This window comes from Pteropus alecto, unplaced genomic scaffold, assembly GCF_000325575.1.
Source record: "Pteropus alecto unplaced genomic scaffold, ASM32557v1 scaffold3, whole genome shotgun sequence".
NCBI classification, from domain to species: domain Eukaryota; kingdom Metazoa; phylum Chordata; class Mammalia; order Chiroptera; family Pteropodidae; genus Pteropus; species Pteropus alecto.
This window is the reverse complement of record NW_006442484.1, coordinates 53,969,267-53,990,274: the sequence shown is the minus strand read 5'-3', so window position 1 is coordinate 53,990,274 and position 21,008 is coordinate 53,969,267. Positions and strand designations below refer to the sequence as shown.

The 21,008-nt window shown below is 32.4% G+C and overlaps 1 pseudogene; it reads right to left on the bottom strand.

Annotated features, from left to right (window-relative positions):
* Nucleotides 1-1,751: 1,751 nt before the first annotated feature.
* Nucleotides 1,752-18,706, bottom strand: LOC102895964 (annotated as a pseudogene).
* Between the last annotated feature and the right edge of the window lie 2,302 nt (nucleotides 18,707-21,008).

Below are 21,008 nucleotides of genomic sequence, written 5' to 3'. Positions count from 1 at the left end.
TCCTAAACACTCATTAGTGTTGCTGTGATTAGTCCTTGTAAATCATTAAAACAATGTTAATTTTCATAACTATGGACACATATTTTGTAATAGATAATCATTTTATTTATTTATTCATTTCAAAACTTAGTGACACACCAGGCAATACCCTGGGGACCTTAAGATTAGTAAGGCAACGCCCTCGAATGCCCTCAAATAGCACTCACATTTAGTGCAGAAGATAAAAAAAAAAATAGACCTAATTCTAGTGTGATCATGTGCAGTTTAAGGAGCATTAATAAAGAGCATTCAGCCTATCTGTGGTATAGAAATAATGTGGCGGGAACACTAAGGAAATAAGTTCAGAGAAGGGTTCTTGAGGACAGTAGGGCCAATGTTAAGTGCCAAAAAGACAGAAATTAGATCCCTCACAAAGCATAATTAGCATTATTAGACAAAATAGTTCTATTTTTTCCAAAATTCTGCTCTTTCTTACATCTGATGTTTAAATAATGTTGACTCTATCACTCCTTCCCTGAATAGGAAATAAACTGGAAAAACTGGTCCATCTTCCACTTATCTTTCTCTCTCTCACGTGTAATCGCACGCGCGCACACAAGTACACTCCGCAAAAGGAGACAAAATTACATATTTTTTCAAACACTTATTAGCCGCTTATTTTAACCAACCACAGCACTACAAAGCAATGCTTAGTTAAAAAGACCACAGGTATAAACAATAATTAATGTTAGGTTCCCCAATACTTTTTTTTTGTTTTTCCTCCTCTTTTTGTTTTTGCCAACTGGTATCCTCCATCATACAGAGGCAGAATCCTCCTATGATATTTTTCATGATGAACATATTTAACAGAAAATTAAGGTTTATTTTGTGACTTAAATATTCTATACATCTTCACTAAAGAATTTATTTCCAATTTTTAAAGGTACGTATTTCTTTATAATTTTTATAAAATAGAGAGTTAAATAAAGATGTATTCAATTTTACAGTACAAGAAATTATTTTTGAGCTTAAAATCATTTTATTTTTTGATATTAAATCATTTATTGATTACACATGATAATGAATGATACACAAGCTTCATTTCCATCTATAATTTTATCTGGTACCATAATTCAATTTAGATATATTGCAGAGGACGGGCCAACAATCATTAATTACCAAGTATATTCCATGACTGCTTGGGTGACCCTTTTAATGGTAAACTCCAGGTCACAACACAGTAACTGTCAATTCAACTACACCAAGGTTTCTGTGCCCAAGCAGGTTGTAAATAAATTTCAAGTGGAACTTGGTATCACACTGAAAGAAATCTAATTTCACACTATTAGGGTAATTAACCAAGATGGCTTTAGAGTAGACTAACTTTACACAGCCCTTTTTTAAAAAAAAAGACACATTTATTTAGCGTCGTGATCAGACTATTACATTTAGCAATCAACAGCATGGGTACAAAAAAAAAAAAAAATCTACATTAAAACCCATTGTTGGAATGCTTACACTTTCCACAGAACAGAAACTAAAATAACCTGTTATACATAGTCACTAAAACAGTCCTTGAGTCTTTTGCCCATGTACACATGAGTATTGTCTAAAATATGTCTTCCTTGTAGCAGCCAGGCCCTGCCACCACTGTGCTTGGCTGAGTTCACAAATCTGTTGTAACCTGTAGCTTCCCTGACACTTTTCTGTCTCTCCTCTCTTGCTAAGCTTTGTTTCCTGGCAGTAATTAAAGCCACCTGCCACTGCGATAGCTACTGATGCTGCTGGAACAGCCATACCCACCTTGGTTTCATGATTTGGCAAAATGTTAGCCCCCACCACCAGAGCCAAGGGCCAGAGTTTCTGCCTCCAAAATTTCCTTTTATGGGTCCAAAATTTGAATATTGATTGTCATAATTGCCAAAATCATTATAGCTTCCGCCATCTCCAAAATTGCTTCTATCATTACCAAATCCATTATAGACATCCCCACTGCCACCATATCGTCCACCAGCCTTGGCTGCCACCAAAGCCACCTCGACCACTGAAGTTTCTTCCACAACCAAAGTTGTCATTCCCACCAAAACCACCTCCACGACCACCACTGAAGTTTCCAGAACCACTTCAGCCTCTTTGGCTGGATGAAGCACTAGTCATCTCTTGGTTAGATAGGGCTTTCCTTACTTCACAGTTGTGGCCATTCATAATATGATATTTCTGAATGACAATCTTGTCTACAGAGTCATGATCATCAAAGGTTACAAAAGCAAAGCCTCTCTTTTTGCCATTGCCGTGGTCAGTCATGATTTCAATCACTTCGATTTTCCCATATTGTTAATAACATTTTGGGTGCTGTTCTTCAGTGTCTTCTTTAATACCACCAACAAAAATATTTTTCACAGTTAAGTGGGCACCAGGTCTTTTAGAATCTTCTCTTGAGACAGCCCTCTTTGGTTCCACAACTCTCCCTTCCACTTTGTGTGGCCTTGCATTTGTGACTGTATCCGCCTTTTCCACAGTGGTATATGTGACAGACCCAAAGCCTCTGGAGCACTTGATGTTTGGGTCTCTCATCACCACAATTCTGTGAGCAGTTCCCCATTGCTCATGGGTCGTTTCAAAGCTCAAACCTCCGATGAAGAGCTTCCGCAGCTGTTAGGGCTCTTTGGAAGACGCAGACCTGAGGACCACTGAAGGGTGACTTTAATGATGCTTACCCTGTGGTGTCTGCTGACAGAAAGCTAACATCATTTTACAGGATAAAGTTCTGTTTGTATTTTCTTTGTCATGTATAAGCATATCAGCTTTTTTTTTTTTTCCCTGAGATGATGAGGGAGTGGTCCAGAATCAAGTGTTGTGGTAAAATCCAGCTGTTTGACAGCACCGTATTGGTACTAATTTATATTAAAAGGCAACATTATATTTTAAAACATAAATAATATTTTAATTATATTAATAACATTAACTTGTTTTGTTTTAATTATTTTGTGTTATGTATATGTTATATCTGTATGTATTATGTTTTAATTACTTTGAACAACAAAATAAGCCTGACCAATATCTGCTGCAGGGTTTTCTTTCTCCTCAAAACATTTACATTTTATATCCTTTTATCATTTTATCTCTAATTAATAACCCCCTGCTATTTCAGGATAATGTATCTGATATCTTCAGGTCTCACTGGTTTTCTTATTCCAGGAATTGATTAAGCAAGTAAAAACCAACAGTTTTTACTTGCTTACTGGTTTTCTTATTCCAGGAATTGATTAAGCAAGTAAAAACCATCAATTCCTGGAATAAGAAAACCAGTGAGACCTGAACATGTATTTACATATACATACTGACATGTATTTACATATACTGACATGTATTTACATATACATACACACATACTATACATATATATATACACACACATATATACATATATGTGTGTGTATATATATATGTAATCTATATATACATATATGTGTGTATGTATATGTAAATACATGTCAGTAGTGTTATGCACAGAGCAAAGTAATTTTAATAAAAGAACAAGTGATTTTGGAGACAGTGATCATTGTTACTCCCATCTGAATATGTCAAATCTCATACCTTTGGTGGATGATAAAGTCCTTTTTTTCAGAAAGCTGAGAGAGCTGGCATTGTTAAATATTCATATGTAATTTTACTCAGAATTACAAGTCTTGTCACTGGGACCAAATTAAGCAAACCAAGGCATTCCCTTTGTGCTACAGGGGAGAGAAAGACCACTTTTCTTGAGAACTTATCACTTTCCAGTTTGTGATAGGTGATTATGTAGGTTATTACATTTAACCCCCACAATATATTTAAAATACATGTATCATGCCCATCTGAGAGCTACAGAAACCAAGGCAAATGTTGCAGGTTAGATTTCTGCCTATATTCTCTTAGTAAATATAGCAGCTAGTATCCAAAACTGTTAGTGCAAAAAACTGTTCTCTGCCGTGCACCTTGCTTTTTACTGTTTTCCTGTCCTTTTTTTTCTTTTTCCAATACAAGTCCCCTACTGTTATTTTTTTTTAATTGTCGTTAGCCACTGCCAATAGCAGCATATTGCTCAGATAGAAGTATTGATTCCTGCCCCAGAAAGCTATGCATTACTTTTCTTGCCATAGCCTTCACCAAAGTGTCCATCAGGCTATGTTCATCTTTTATTTATTTTCATATTCTTCTTCTTTTTTTCCCCCTGAGATTGCCATTGTTAGTGATGTTCAGAGAGACTTTTGGTGGGAAAACACTTCCCAAAGGAATGACAAACATATACAGTACTACTGCCCCAATTACAGTTTGAGAAACATGTCCCAACAATGCATGGGATTCATTTTGAAGTGACCAATATAGATCTCAGGATGCTGTGATGCTTTTCTTTTTATCCAAAAAAAGAAAAAAAAAAAAAATCGGGTTATTAAGTACTCGGAAATCATTCCATATTGTTAATTTATTTTCTTTTAAGTTATTAAACTTTAGAAAAAAAAAACAGACATTTTCTGTAGTGACTTTTTTTGCTCTTTATTAGAAAAAATCTACTTTAGTGAACAGCTTTTTTCAGATTTAAATGGTGACGTTTTTGGAAAGTGTCTATTCTTTTGTTTCCTCAGGGTATTTTGCATTTTCATGAAAATGCACTTTCTTAAGATTCAGGGAGAGAGGAGACAGTCAGGTTAGGAAAATGTTTAACTGTTATTGTTAAGGCCTATTATACCATGACTAACGTGACAGGGCATTTTTTCTTTAACATATCCTGGTCTAGTTAAGGCTGATATTCAGAAAAAGTGCTTGGCACAACAATTTAGCAGGAAAGAAAGCTATTTAAAAATTTTTTTGGGAACATGTTTGTGAAACAGGAAAAAACATACAATTGAGTTGATAACAGCTCTCCATGATGGTTAGACTCACTGAAATGGATTTGCCATCTCTTTTCACAGGGAACGTGTTGTTCTTCAAAGCAGTAATTCTCACTCAAGCACAGTTTAATTCAGCAAGGAGCATCTTCCTGTGCAACTTTTTTGCACTGGAAAATCTATTTTTAAATTACAATCCGGAATTACTCATAGGAGTAAATAATTAAAAATAAACTACTTTGGATTGTAGTTTATTTGGATTTCCCAAAATTAAAGCAGTTTGTAGAGTACATCATAGGACTGTGTGCCTAGCAAATCTCTCAAAGCATTTATTTCTAGGTTTCCACTTATTATTTCTCCAAAAAATCTCAAGTTTCTCTCAGGCCTACACCATTACCTTCATCACACAAGATTTGCTCATTTCTGTACCCATGCCTTTATGTTTCTAATTCCTTGTCCCTAGAAAGCTCTATCTCGGTCTTCTATCAACATTCTTACTTATTTTGAATTCCTTAAATGCTAATGTTTTGAATTGTGCTCTAATTCAATTCACTTACACATCTCTTAGAATACTCATTTCCCATTATATATAGTATTTCTAGACAAAATGTCACCATTTAGTATTCTAATATATGATGGTGGAAATGAACTTTCTATTTTGAGGCATACTCTTACTGATTTCCAGAACTATCTAGACAAACACGTCTAGAAACTTTCTTTTTCAAAATGTCTGACCTGTATTCAGATGTTTTCCCAACACTTATTTTCTTCTGCTATATTTCATATATTAGTGTTTGGAACCTACCCGGATACTCATATTAAAATTTGAGGAATCTGCTTAGGTTTCTTAACACTCACTAAGTTCTCACATAATCATAGATTAAACCTTTTTAATATCTCTGACTTTTAGATATTCCTCTCCATCTCCATTGATGTTATTCTTAGTTCTAGGTTCCAGCTTTCATGATTTTCTTGTCTCACTTACTTAGACATCACTGCAGTATTTTAATTTGTCTCTCTACAATTGCCCTTGCTGTTACCTTTAAACATTCTACTTTCTAAAATGAAAATCTTATCATATCACTCTACTGCTTAATTCCCCTTGAACTTTTATTCATTTTTTTTTTTGCAATCAGATTAGTAAATATTTGGAATACATGCCATTTCTTCTCAGGATGGTACCTATGGCAGGCACTACTGATGCATTTACTCTCACCAAATATAGACTCAACTTTAATACTGCTCAATACAGCAGTTCTGCCTGCCACCACCAGTAAATCAGAGCAGGCATTGTATGTGAAATTCTCCAACCTAGAGCATTAAATCAAAACTCCTCAATATAGTCTAGTTTGTTTCTTTTTCTTTTGCAGGTATCTGTCCAGTATTCCCAACACCATTTACTGAATAGATTGTCTTTACCTCATTGCGTATTCTTGCCTCCTTTGTCATAGACTAATTGACCATATAGGCATGGGGTCATTTCTAGGCTCTCTATGCTGTCTCATTGATCTAGTTGTCTGTTTTTATGCCAATACAATGCTGTTTTGATTACCACAGCATTGTACTATAGTTTGATATCAGGTATTGTAATATCTCCAGCTTTGTTCTTCTTGCTCAAGATTGCTTTGGCTATTTGGGGTCTTTTGTGGTTCCTAAATAAATTTTAGAATTATTTGTTCTAGTTCTATGAAAAAATGCCATTGGTATTTTGATAGGGATTGCATTGAATCTATAGATTGCTTTGGGTAATATGGACATTTTAATGATGGTGATTCTTCCTAACTATGAGCATGGTATATGCTTCCATCTATTTGAATTTTCTTCAACTTCTTTCTTCAATATCTTATAATTTTCCCAGTACTCGTCTTTTACCTCCTTGGTTAAATTTATTCCTAAGCATTTATCAATCATTTATTTATTTATTTATTTTGATGCGATTGTAAATGAGATTATTTTCTTAAATTTTCTGATACTTTGTTATTGGTGCATAAAAATACAACCAAACTCTGAATATTAACTTTGTATTCTGCTACTTTACTGACTTCATTTATCAATTCTAATAGTTTGGAGTTTTTTGGTGGAATCTTTAGGGTTTTCCATATATAGTATCATGTCATCTGTAAATAATGACAGTTTTACTTTTTTTCTTTTTAATTTGAATGGCTTTTATCTTTTTTATTTTGTCTCTGATTGCTGTGGCTAAGACTTCCAATATGATAATGAATAAAAATGACAAAAGGACACATCCTTGTATCTGATCTTAAGGAAAATATTTTTAGCTTTTTCTTGTTGAATATGGTATTAGCTATGTGTTTATCATTTATGACCTTTATTATAGTTAGATATCTTCCGTTTATCACACTTTACTGAGTTTTTATTGTAAATGGATGATGAATTTTGTCAAATGCTTTTTCTGCATCTATTGATATGATCTTATGATTTATATCCTTCATTTTGTTTATGTAGTGTATGTTAATTGATTCATGGCTATTGAACTAGCCTTGCATCCTAGTAATAAATACCACTTGATCATAGTGTATGATCTCTTTAATGTATTGCTGAATTTGGTGTACTAATATTTTGTTGAGGATCTTTGCATCTGTGTTTATCAGAAACATTGGCCTATAATTTTCCTTTTTGTAACATCTTTCTCTGGTGTTGGTATCGGGATAATGTTGGCCTCATTCAATAAGCTTGGGAGCATTTCCTCCTCTTCAATTTTTTAGAACTGTTTGAGATAGGTAGGTGTTAATTCTTCTTTGGATGTTTGGTAAACTTCACCTGTGAAGCCATTTGGTCCAGGACTTTTGTTTGTCATAAATTTTTTGATTACTGATTCGATTTTGTTAGTAGTTATAGGTTTGTTCAGATTTTCTGTTTCTTCTTGACTCAGCCTTGGAAGATTGTATGTTTTAGGAATTTATCCATTTTTTTCTAGATTGTCCAATTTGTTGGCATATAATTGTTCACAGTATTTTCTTATAATCCTTTGTATTTCTATAGTGTCAGCTGTCATTTCTCTTTTATTTGATTTTATTTGACTGCTCTCTCTTTTTTCTTGATGAGTCTGTTAACTGTTCATTAATTTTATTTATCTTTTCACCTTTTTACACTATTATAAAAGAATAAACTAAAAATGAATTGAAGACTTAAATGTAAGATCTGAAGCCATAAAATTCCTAAAAAAAAAAAAACACAGGCAGTGAACTCTCTGACATTGCTCTTAGTAATAATTTTTTTGATGTATTTCCTTGGGTAAGGAAAACAAAAGAAAAAAATAAACAAATGGGATGACATTAAACTAAAAATTTTGCACAACAAATGATACCATCAATAAAATTAAAAGACATCCTATTGATTGAGAAAAGATATTCACCAATGATACATTTGTTAAAGGGTTAATATCCAAAGTTTATAAAGAACTCCTACAACTTAACACCAGAAAACCCAAACAATCCAATTAAAAAATAGGTAGAAGACTTGAATAGACATTTCTCCAAAGAAGACATGCAGATCGCTAATAGACATATAAAAAGATGTTCAACATCACTAATCATCAGATAAATGCAAATTAAAACCACAATGAGATATCACCTCACACCTGTCAGAATGGCTATCATGAATAAATCAACAAATGGCAAGTGTTGGTGAGGATGTGGAGAAAAGAGAATCCTTGTGCATTAGTGGGATTGCAAATTAGTGCAACCACTACAGAAAACAATATGGAGGTTCCTCAAAAATTTAAAAATAGAACTACCTAAAAATAGACCTGGCAATTCCACTTCTGGGCATTTATCTGAAGAAATCCAAAACATTAATTTAAAAAGTTATATGTACCCCTATGTTCATTGCAGCATCATTTACAATAGCAAAATATGAAAGCAACGTATGTGCCCATCAACGGGCGATTAGATAAATAAGAAGTGATACATAGACACAATGGAATATTACTCGGCCATAAAAAAAAAAAAAAGAATGAAATCTTACCATTTGAGACAACATGATGGACCTAGAGGGTATTATGCTAAGTTGTGTAAGTCAGACAGAGAAAGATAAATACCATATGATTTCAGTTATATGTGGAATCTAAAGAACAGAATAAAGGAACACACAAAACAGAAACAGACTTATAGATACAGAGAACAACCTGATAGTTGCCAGATGGGAGAAGGGTTGGGGGCTGGGTGATAAAGGTGAAGAAATTAAGTATTACAAATTGGTAGTTACAAAACAGTTATGGAGATGAAAAGTATACCATAAAGAATATAGTCAGTAATGTTGTAATAATTATGTATGGTACCAAATGTATACTAGACTTATTGGGGGGATGACTTTGTAAATTATATAAAAATTATATGTTGTACGCTTGAAACTAATATAAAATAATATTGGATGTCAAGTGTAATTTTCAAAACAGACACTGAAGCATGGAAAAAAAAACTCCTCAATGTAACAAAAGACACCATCTTTAATTTGTTTCCTTCTCTCCCTGGAAAGCCGCATTTCATATGTACCTGTACCTTTCAGTCACCTCGCACTTTCAAATTATTGATTGTTTGATCCCCCTTTACATATCATATTCTCTTTCTTTTTTTTTCCTCATGCATATGTTTATACACACACACTTCTCCCATGAAAGTACATTATTCTCTCAGATCAATCAGACACTAAAAAATATTTATTAACTACATATAACGCTTTATTATCCATATCCATACATGTCTTTCTCCCCTTACCATGTTTTGATTATGTCCAAAAGCAGAAATAATAGCATTTGGGATCAACGATATTTAACACAGCTTTTGGAATATAGAAGGTTCTAAATAAATATATTTAAATGAGTACATAAATAAACATTAAAAATATTATGATAAAATTATGTTTAATGGTTGTAAGAAATATTGTAAAGAAATAAATTTTAGTATTACCAACATTCTGTTTCTTTATAAAAATAATGAAAAATAGGGTTAATTTTATGTAAAATGTGTATTGATCCAAGACACACACACTGATTTTTCTTTCCTTCTTTCTTCCCTCCCTTTGTACTTCCCTGCCTTCCTTCCTTTCATCCTTCCTTTCTTCCAGCCTGTCTTCATCACTTTCTTCTCTCCATCCTTCCTTCACTTTTCTTTTACCTAGTAATAACTCCATAGAAGGGAAGTCATTAGGATATAAGATTTTTAACCCTGATTAATTTCTAAGAATGAGCTAAACTTCAATAATTTCTCCTTTTTGCTAATATTTCTATATCATTTTTTTGTGGTTATTGCTTATAATAGCACAATTAAAATATGTCACAAATGGAACAAAAATATGTAATTTTTATAAATAAATTGCCTGTTTTCCACTCTATAAAAAATGAAATAGAACACAGTAGAAATATAAAAAAAAGAAATCACTTTCAGGAATAAAAGAGATCCTATTTAAATCTAAGGGAAATTTTCTAAGTATACTACTGTACCTTTTGCTTCAACTATAGATAATGCTATAGATAATGGTTATTATATTTTTATAAACTAAAATTTATTTCTCAAAGGAAATATGATACTTTTCAGTATGAGTTGAAAAGTAGGTTCAATAGGCAAATTTCAAGGAAAATGTACTTTTTCTTACAAATCAAAACTGTTTCAAACATAAAATAGTTGCTATTTTGTTGTCATTGAATACAAAATAATGCATTAAATTGAAAGAACAATTCAGAGTTTACATCCATGGCATGCTTCGTAAGCCAGGCAAGCTTTCTAGTTTTGTTTTAAAATGTGGACATTATTTGTCTGTTGACAAAGGTGAGAGAGGAAAAATTAGATGTTCTTTGCATAAATTTTCCCTTAGATACACATGTCCTTTTTTTTTGGCATTTATTTTTTTGAAAACAGATTTATTAAGATATAAATTACCTACCACTTAGATCACAAATTTAAAGTGTACGATTTAATGGTTTTAGTATATTCACAGGATTGTACAATTATTACTACAATCTAATTTTAGAACATTTACATCACCATACAAAAGATCCCTATACCCATTAGCAATAACTCACCAGCCTTAAGCAATCACTAATATGGTCTCTGTCTCTAAAGATTTTTTTATTCTGGACAGTTCATATAATGGAATTGTACAATCTGTGTCTTTTGTGACTGCCTTCTTTTACAAGATTTACAAGGTTTATCCATGTTGCACCATGTATTGGTACTACTTTATTTTTTTATTGCCAAATATTCCATTGTGTGGATATACCACATATTGTCCGTTGATGAGCAATTGAGTTGTTCCCGCTTTTTGGCTGTTAAAAAATAATGCTGCTATAAACAGTCACACACAGTGTTTGTTGGGATGTATCTTTTCATTTCTCTTAGGTATATACCTAGAAATGGAATTGCTAAGTCATATGGTAACTCTATGTTTAACATTTGGAAGAACTGTTAATCTATTTTCCAAGCAGCTGCAACATTTTTGATTCTCACCAGTAAAGTATAAGGGTTACAATTTCACCATTGCCTTTCCTATATTTATTATTGTGTATCTTTTTTATTATAACTATCCTATTGGGTATGAAGTGCTATTTTATTGTAGTTTTGAATTTCATTTCCTTTTGACTAATGATGTTGAAGATATTTTGTGTGCTTATTGGTTATCTATATATTTTCTTTAGAGAAATGTCTGTATAGATCCTTTGCCTGTTTTTTAATTAGGTTGTTTATCTTTTTATTATATAGTAGTAAAAGTTTTTATATATTCTAGATATAAGTCCTTTATCCAATACATGATTTGCAAATATTTTCTTCCATTCTGGGATGCCTCTTCATTTTCTTCATAGTATCATGCTGCACAAAGTTTCTAATTTTGATGTAGTTCTATTTAATCTATTTTTATATGTCACTTGTGCTTTTGGCATCATATCTAAAATTGTCTAACCAAAATATTGTCTAACCAAAGTCACAAAAATTTATTCACATGTTTTCATCTAAGAGTTGCATTTACTTTTTGAGCTGGCTATAAAATCTTGCCACAGGCATGTAATAGTTGTGGATTATCCAAATGCATATACTTCTAATTTTTTTCATTTTTTTTTTTTAAACAATCATTTCATAAACTTTTGGAGGAGAAAAACGTTTCTGAACTCCTATTGGCTGAACTTGAAATATGCTTTGGGAATGAATAATAATTCTCTACTTTGGTAAAAAGGAAAATAATCTGTAGATATTTAGATAACAAAAGGGAAAAGAGATTAAAGTCATCCTATTTTTCATGTCAGGAAACTGAGGCCTGGCAAAGTGGTTAACCTAAGAATATTCAGGGTCTATAACCTAGGCAGACTACAACATGGAACCTTAGCAATCTTTACACTACACCACCATTTCTCAAAATTTTAGTTAGAAATGTTTTGGTTGCAAGAGACAAAACGCCAAATCAGTCCTGTTTAGGCATAAAATGTAACTTAATGGTTACATTGATGAGCAAGTCCATTATTGTAGCTGATTTCAGATGTGGCCAGATTCAAGAGCTCTAATAATGTCAGAGAATTCTCCACCAATGCTCAGCTCTCAACTGATTGCTTCTGCTTGACTTCATTTTTTAAAAAAACAGTTTTCTGCCATATGGTAGAAAGGAAGCATGGAGATGGCCCAATAATTGTGCCCTACTTGCTTTGCAGAAAGAGATCTTCCCTGATAACTCTTATTGAAATGTTCTAGGGAGAATTATGATGGTGTAATTTAGACCACATTGCCATGCTTAAGTCAACTCAAATCAGAAGATTGTGCTAGTGTTACCAGGTTTAGTCACTTTCTACCCCAGTGACCAGGAAGGCAGTCTCACTTAAACCAGAGGGAAGAGATTCTCTACTGGAAAGAGTTCATTTTATGAGAACAGAGAAAGTGTGCTGGACTGACAGTATCAAGAATATTCTTGTGCTTCCCAAATGCTGAGATTTGCTAATAGGTGCTGTACAAAATTTTTTTGGAGAAAGATTGAAAGTTCCAAATAAGAAAAATATTATAACTTTGATGATGGACTACCACGTTAAAATTTCAGCAGAATTATATATTTTCTATTTTGTTGTCTGCAGAATAAAACATGTTTCCACATAGAATTTGACTCCTGACTTTGTGGAAAGAAAATAGGTGTAAAGCTCTTATTCCAAAGAGCTGGAAAGATATGCTTTGTTTCTATGCTCTTTGAGCAAGCAGTTCTTCCCATATTAGACCTCCTGGAGAGAGAGTGTAACATCAAGTACAAAGCACTTTTTTTTTTCAGGCTCCCTCCCACTATTTACTAATTGGGCTGAGATTTGGCCACATGCTTTTTTCAAATATAAAGAGGGTGACCAAAATTACCGGAAAATGGCTAATTATGCTTACAATGGGAAAATCATTTCCGTGAGTAAGTACCTCAGAGTAGACAATCAAGTCCCAAATTTAATCATAATATTATCTCTGTTTAATAGTTATTCAGCTACTCAGCCTTGAATGTTCATTAGATAAGTAAGCATAGAGAAAATATATATGTTTTTTGTTCCAATTTGGCGTTAGTAAAGGCTATTAAAGTTAACCTAAAATTAAAGTAAAATTTGGGAGGTTTTATAGCTTGATTTTAATTGGATTACATGTTATAGTTTTTTAAGGTGTGACCGTTTGATTATAAAGTATACAATTTCCTAGATCTTTAATTTATATAAGCTCAGTATTAGGAAATATGCAATTATACTAACTCCATTAACAACATATTTGGAAAGAGACTTGTTATTATTCACTTTGCTTGATATTTTCATAACTGACTTAAAGGAAAAGAAAAAACATTCATATCATTTCTTCAGAAGGTAAAACTCAAGAGGTATATAACCACCACCTTGAAATATAGGGTTAATTTCACTTATAAAGCTATTGAAATTGTGGCAAACAACTTAAAACATGTATAAACTTACTTATATTTCTAAAAATTTTAATGTGATATAATAATAATGATAACAATAGCTAACACTTACTGAGTTCTAAAAAGTTTATGTACATTATTTCATTTATTTTCAGAATACCTTTCCAGTTTAGAAACTACTTTGCAAATGAGAAAAGTATTTTTACAAGAGTTGTTTAACTTGCAAATGTAAGGCTGAGCTGGTTTTAAAACTTGGGATGTCTAACTCATACTTGTAACCAGGACAAACACTGTCTCCACTCATAATTTGTAAGATCACACATTGTCCCTGAGTTATGCTAATTATTAAATATCGGTTGGATGCCACTTTATTTCTTTTAATATCTCTCTGTAAAAAAGGAAAACTGTATCATTAATCAATGGGACAATATTTATAAATGTTTTCGTAGCATGTGAAATTTAATAGAATTAAACTCAGATGTCTCTTCAAAAATAAATATTTTCTGGAGGTTTTTATGAGAATTTTAATTGACTATTTAAAATTGACTATTAGATGTACTTTTATATACTAGGTCATTCATAAGATTTTGATGAATTAAATGTAATAATCTTTCCTACTATTTCATCAATTACCTTGTTGAGTTTATGCATTGTTGAATCATTTCTTAAGATGTCCTGTAATTTCTGGCATTCTAAAATTTTCAAATTTTTACCTAGGTCATTTTTTGTTAAATGCAAAAGAGATAAAAACCCAATGTAGCCAAAATTCAGAAATTGTTGGTTTCCAATCCCAGGAGCATTAGGGTTATTCCAATGATGATAGCAATAAGTTTAGCTTGGCCTAGATGAACTGATCAGATTCCATTCTGAGAAGTCTGGCAAGGGGGCTTATGAAAAAGAAGTATGTTTGCTTTTCTAACTTCAGTTTTCTTCAGTGGAGAAGAAAGAACTAGACTTTTCCCAAATGGCCTTTCAAAAGTAAAAATAGCTCTAAGAAGAGGCAGTATATGAAGGGATGGAATCAAGATATGATTTTTTTGGCCTAGATACCTCTTCCTTGATTTTTGCTGTAACAAAAGAAAAATCATCTTGCCAAATGGTCCACTTTCCACTGTCTTAAAATCAAATGCAATTGGTAGTAGGAAACCTAGGGAAAGTCTACCTGAGCCAGAAAAAAACAGTGTCAGGAATGATTTGGTTTCAAGGTTATGGATTTCAGTTGCTTTGAACAAAACTATTTCTATATACTAACCTTTCTTACATAAAATTTGAACCTCTACTCAAGGCTTAAATTTATTTTACCCTACTCTCTTGTTTTATGAATGAGACACCTAAGAAATTATGTAACTTGTTCAACCTCATTTAATGAGACTATTGACTGAGGCCCAGGTCTTACATCTTGTCTTAAACATTTGTGATATAATCCCCTTTTAGAACCTCGTGAATGTGTCCCATGAACTGCGTTTAAAATAATGAAGTAAGTCTCTCAACTCAGCATAACATTCTGCCCTCCAACTTGATAAATATTTTATTGAAGGCAAGAAACTTAACTTATATTCTCTTCTATGTTCCTACACATCTAGGTGAAAGTAGATGTGTCATAAATAGGGTAACGTGACTAAATGAATTTCTAGATGTAAAATGCATTTTAAAGTTCTTGAAAGTGAGACAGTACATGTGGTTTTTATTTTGGTACCTTACCTGAATGATGAGTTTGAGTTGTCAAGCCATTTACTGATGTGATATATTATATATATAATCATGTGATTTAACACTTAAAACAATCTGGCAAGATGAGTTATGATAAAAATTCTAGGCAATATTGATTGAATCACTATCTATATACCTGTTTTCAGGCCAGGAAATAGGTTTATTGAGATTAAGTGTTGCAAGTACTGGAGTTTAAAGCTATGTTTCTCTGACTCCAGCACACATTTTCTAATAAGTATGTAATAGAAAACATGGAAATTAAAGATCAAATTCAGTGCTCATTTTCTAGTTGGTTAAACTAAGCAGAAAAGAGTTGTGTTGATTTTCTCAAAATCACACAGCAATTTAGGAACAGCTAGAAAGAAATTCTGCTAGCTAATGTAATTGACTTGCATTATAATGAAAATATTCTAAGGTTAAGAGGAAATACTGGCCAGTTGGGAAGGAAAAAGGAACCACTGAAATTTGAAGGGAAAATGTAACTTTTGATCACGTAAGAATTAGTGTTATTTTTATATCACAGCTATAACAAATTGCTGCAAATTTAATAGCTTAAAACAATATAAAAATACACATTTACTATCTCATTGTTCTATAGGTCAGAAGTCCTGTGAGTTTGGCTAGTTTTCAAATCTTACTAAGGCCCAAATCAAAGTGTTGGCAGAGCTGTGTTCCCTTTCAAGGTTCCTGGAGAGAAGCTACTTCCAGACTCATTCATGTTGCTGGCAGAATTCAATTACTGGAGGTTTTAGAGCTGAAGTTTTTATTTCCTTGCTGGCTGTTAGCTTGAGGGCAACCTTTATCTTCCAGGGCTTATCCCTGGGCCCCAATCAAGATGAACTAAATCTAAATTTCTTGGAGTAGAATCCAGGCAACAATCTTTTTTAAAAAAGGTGTCAGGAAATTATATTATGCTTGTGAGGGTGAATAACAGCCCAAAGCACCAGGTTTCCTCAATTTGATTAATTTCATTTTGTAAGTAATTTTCTCAAAACACACTTTCTGTATACCCTCTTTATGTCTCCAATCTGCTAGGGTTTGAAGTCACAAGATGGATATGATGCACATCCTATTCTTATTGTGCTCACAGTTTAGTGACACAAACACACACACAAAAGAATAATTACAACATTATATGATATGTTGTAAAATAGGTATTTGAATAACTTGCTCTGAGAGTTCTGAGACATTAATAGTCCCAAGGAACATTGCAGAATATTTTGCTTGATTTACACTTGATAGTCTTTTTTTTAAATTGTCTGGCCAGTACCTAGAGATAGAGGATAGATAAGTGTGCCCAGGTTTTGGTATGGCCCAGTGAGGATGATGTATTTATGTTGTACTTCTCAAATTTTAACAAGTGAAGAATTTCCTCAGGTCTTTACTAAAACTGCAGATTCTCAAGTCCTTCTCCGAAAGTTTCTGATTCAGAGTGTCTGTGGTGGGACATAGACATTTGAACATGTTCAGCAAGTTCTGGTGGTGATTCTGATGAGGTAATCCATGAACCCATGCTTTGAGGAACACTGGTTCATGCTACATCAATGATTTGGTACCTGTTCATTCAATGAAAGTTCCAAGCGATATTATAAAAAAAAGATGTATAGTTTGAGTTTCTTACATCAGTAACAGATCTTTAGAAAAGAGAAGTCTATTTATATTTTGTTTTTCTTATTGTTTTATTTGTTGAAAGTGTTAGGGGCATTCTAGACCATGATGGGGGTGGGAAATTAAAACTTGATATTGGCATTTCTGTCTCAAAGATTCTATTGGAAGTAAAGACGGTACTTTGCAAGACTAGATCCAGTATTAAGACAGATTTGCCAACAAATAAATAGTGAACAGAGAATAAAAGGAAACCAGGATCGTGTACTTTGACATTTTTCATAGTGGCGCAATGTATTCTACACAGTGTAGAATGACAAACGTTTCCATTTGCCAGAAAGGTGTGGAATATTGGGATTGGATAAGAGTATTTATTCTTTGTTTAGATCAGGAGAAATGTAGTTGTTTAATGTACTATAAACAAAGGCAAGAACTAGATAGAGAACAGCCTCACCTTGCTCACACAAAGATTCAAGATACTTTATGGCAAATTAGATATGTATGGGAAATGCTTCTGTTAGCCAACTTCACAGAGACTGGATAAATAAATGGACAAAATAATATGGCTTAGGGTCTGTAAAAATCCAAGATATTTTGGATATGGAGGAGTGGAAGATGAAATTAGCACTGGTATGCATTTATATGGTATATGTTTTTATGTTCTGATAAATTAGTATTTATTAAGTCACATTTATTTATAATTTTTATGTAGGCTAAAACATGGTTTTACACTGAAGTGAGCCACAAAGATCAGTTAAAATTTATGGACTTGGAGATGCAGATCTGTGAAAAATGTCTTGTGGTGAGGATCTATGGCGATTTAAAAAAATGAAGCCGAGATGATGTTACATAAAGCCCTGAGTGACTAGGAAGCTATATTTCAAAAGATATTTGAGGTTTTAAGACATTCTTTCTCAAAGTTCTTTCCATGATGAAGTAAATCATTTTTATTTTATGTTGGTGATACTTTGGGCAAGAAGCACAAAGACTATTTAGAAATCAGTTATTTTTTATTCCATGTGTCTAGTAAAGAACATCATTTGTTTCTAGTAGTAGAATCAGATCTTCCAGTTTCATTTTGAGAAGTGAAAATAAAATAGTGCTTATAGGATTTGTGAGGCTAACAATTAGAAAGGGAAAATACCAGTAACTACTAATACTACTATTATGATTACAAATTCACTTACGAGTTTAAATTAGAACTTGCTCTGTTTTGAAGTCCTTTTCTTACTAAACAAACCTAAGCACACCTGAAAAAATCCACTGGAAGATTTAGCCATTTAACTTGACCTCCTTTAATTATATACTTGATCTATTCTCAAAATTGAATGAGAACCACTATATTTTACAAGGTAACAAGTAACTCAGTTGTCAGTAAAGAATTTAACAAGATCTGAAAGATATTTACAATGATTTGCTTAACAGCTTTGGCCAGTTACTATCAAATGTATTTCAGTAAAAATAAATTTGGAATAAGTTAAATATAGAAGAAAGAATCACTTCCTGAACAAACATATTAGAGGCAGTAGGCAAAAAACCAATGAGCTAAACTGAGGAATACAATTAAACACGTCTCATGATAACAATCATGCCATCACATCTACCAATATGCGACTCAATACGAACTGACCTTCAGATGTATCTGCAATGGCATTATCTACATATCCAGTCATGATACCTCCATTATGGACCTAGAGAACCTTGCTGAAAGGAGTGATTCCTCCATAACTACCACTTACCACATATTTCTGCTGGCAGAGAAATTTGATAGCTTCTTTGTAGAGTAGACGACTCAAGTGAATTGGATCACCACATACAATGGACATTGCTAGATCTCACAGAGAGTACAGGTGTCCACCATGTGTCTGAAACACTGCCACCCACACTTCCTGCAGCATCCTTGATAACCCAGGGGCCGTAGGCCAGCTTCCTTGATTAGGAGTGCTACAAGTTTGCACAGTGCAAACTACAACCTTGTTCCTAGGAGCCCACTTTCTAGATCGCTAGGGAATAAGGTGAAGAAGGAAAGCTATAAAAGCGTAATTCTTTGCATTGATAAATATTTTATGAATTGAATAAAGTCCTCTTAAAATATTGGTGCTAGAATAATCTACTGAACACTTAGAGATACTCCACTAAGATACTTTTTGGGATTCTGATTTTGAAGTCTGCTAGATAAGAAGAAAATAACTGCTAATGTTTGGGTGAAAATTTTTTCAATATGTTGGGCTTGGGCTTTGGAGTATCAAATACTCCAAACATGTTTTTGAAGTATTTAATACTGACTCGTGTAAATCATCAAAACATTGTTTCATAAAAACCTGATTTCCAAATAGAATATCTTTACATTCTTATTTGTATATTTCTGTATTATGTATATCCAATACAGAAAAATGTGAACTACTAATGTTTTAAATGTGGCTTAATCTTTATCACTTCCAAAGTCAATACAGTAAACTACACTTTGTTCATTATCCAAACAACCATAGAACTTAAAAATTGAATAGTTTCAGGACTTTATTTTGTTACGAAAGTAAATATGCTAATATAAGAACTTCTTTTCACTCAATTTTTATTGTCAATACAGATTCAAACACTATCTAAAGCCTTCTAATAGAAGAAATAACAGTTAATAGTTATGGTTAGTGTTCTTGATTGTAAGTTTAAAATCCTAAAGTACTTTATCACTTCATTTTTTCATTCATTTATTCATTCACTTATACAGCATAAATTAATTGCCAGTCACAAAGATTACAGAGATCAATTAGATATGGTTTCTGGCTTTGAGAAACCATACTGGCAAGGGAAATAGACATATGCAGCTAAGACTAGGAACACCACATTCCAATAAATGATTAGACAAAGAAAATTATTCAAAGGAAGATTAAACTATAGCTTATTTTTAAAATCTTGTTATCATATTTTAGTTCTTTGAAATTTACATAGACAAAATATTCAGTTAGATTGTTCAGTATCCCAAGTATTTTTGATAAGCGAAAATTGGTTTCTTCATCTAATGGAAAACAATAAATGTATGTGACAAAACGCAAACATATTGTAAGCAAAAGAGAATTTTAAAAATTGAAATAGCTTAATAAAAATATTTTAATAGTTCTTTTGAAAATATTAATTTATTGTGAAAATGATTTTGGCTCATTAAAATGATATATATTATCATATCATTCAATATTTCAGGTAATGACCCCAGGATTTAAGAAGTTCTTCAGGACAAAGTTGAATATGACCCAAGAGAAAATGTGATTTGAGTCTGGAGACAATTGTGCATGTAAGTATTGGAAAATCAGATTTTCTCATGGTAAAATGTAATAAAAACTCAAATATCAACTCATCAGTTATTGAATTGCAAAAACTTTGATTCATTTTTCCCTTCTGTTACAACATGAATAATTTTTTAATATCTAAAATTAATACACTGATTCTAATTTTTTGGTTATATTTTTCTTAAGATCAATTAATAATAAAAACCTAGTATAGCAGATAGGAGAGAAGACGTTATTCAGAAGATTTACAATTAAAAAGAAAAGCTACATCCAGGTGAGTCATTGGTGAGGGCAAGCAATGGCATAGATTCTATATCCTAGTAAATGGAATGCTCTCATTGCATACAATAATAAAAACAATAAACAAAATATGTGGAAAAGGTTTTATAATTCTTATTCTAACATTTGCCTTATAATAAAAATCTTGACAAGGTTCCTAACAAAATTAAGTCTAAGTTAGTGGTTCATTGGCAAATATCTATTCATTAGAATTTTTTTATCTCCGTTGAAAAACATATTTTACACATTCAGATAAATATTATATTTTAGGACTATATGAGGATCATTCATATCTCATAAAAATACTGTCAAAGTAGGTTGCTTGTGGACCTTATAGGGAATAGGCAATGTATACTTTATCCCAGCAATGTTTGTCTCTTAGAACATTAAGAAATTAAGGGTTTTATATATATAC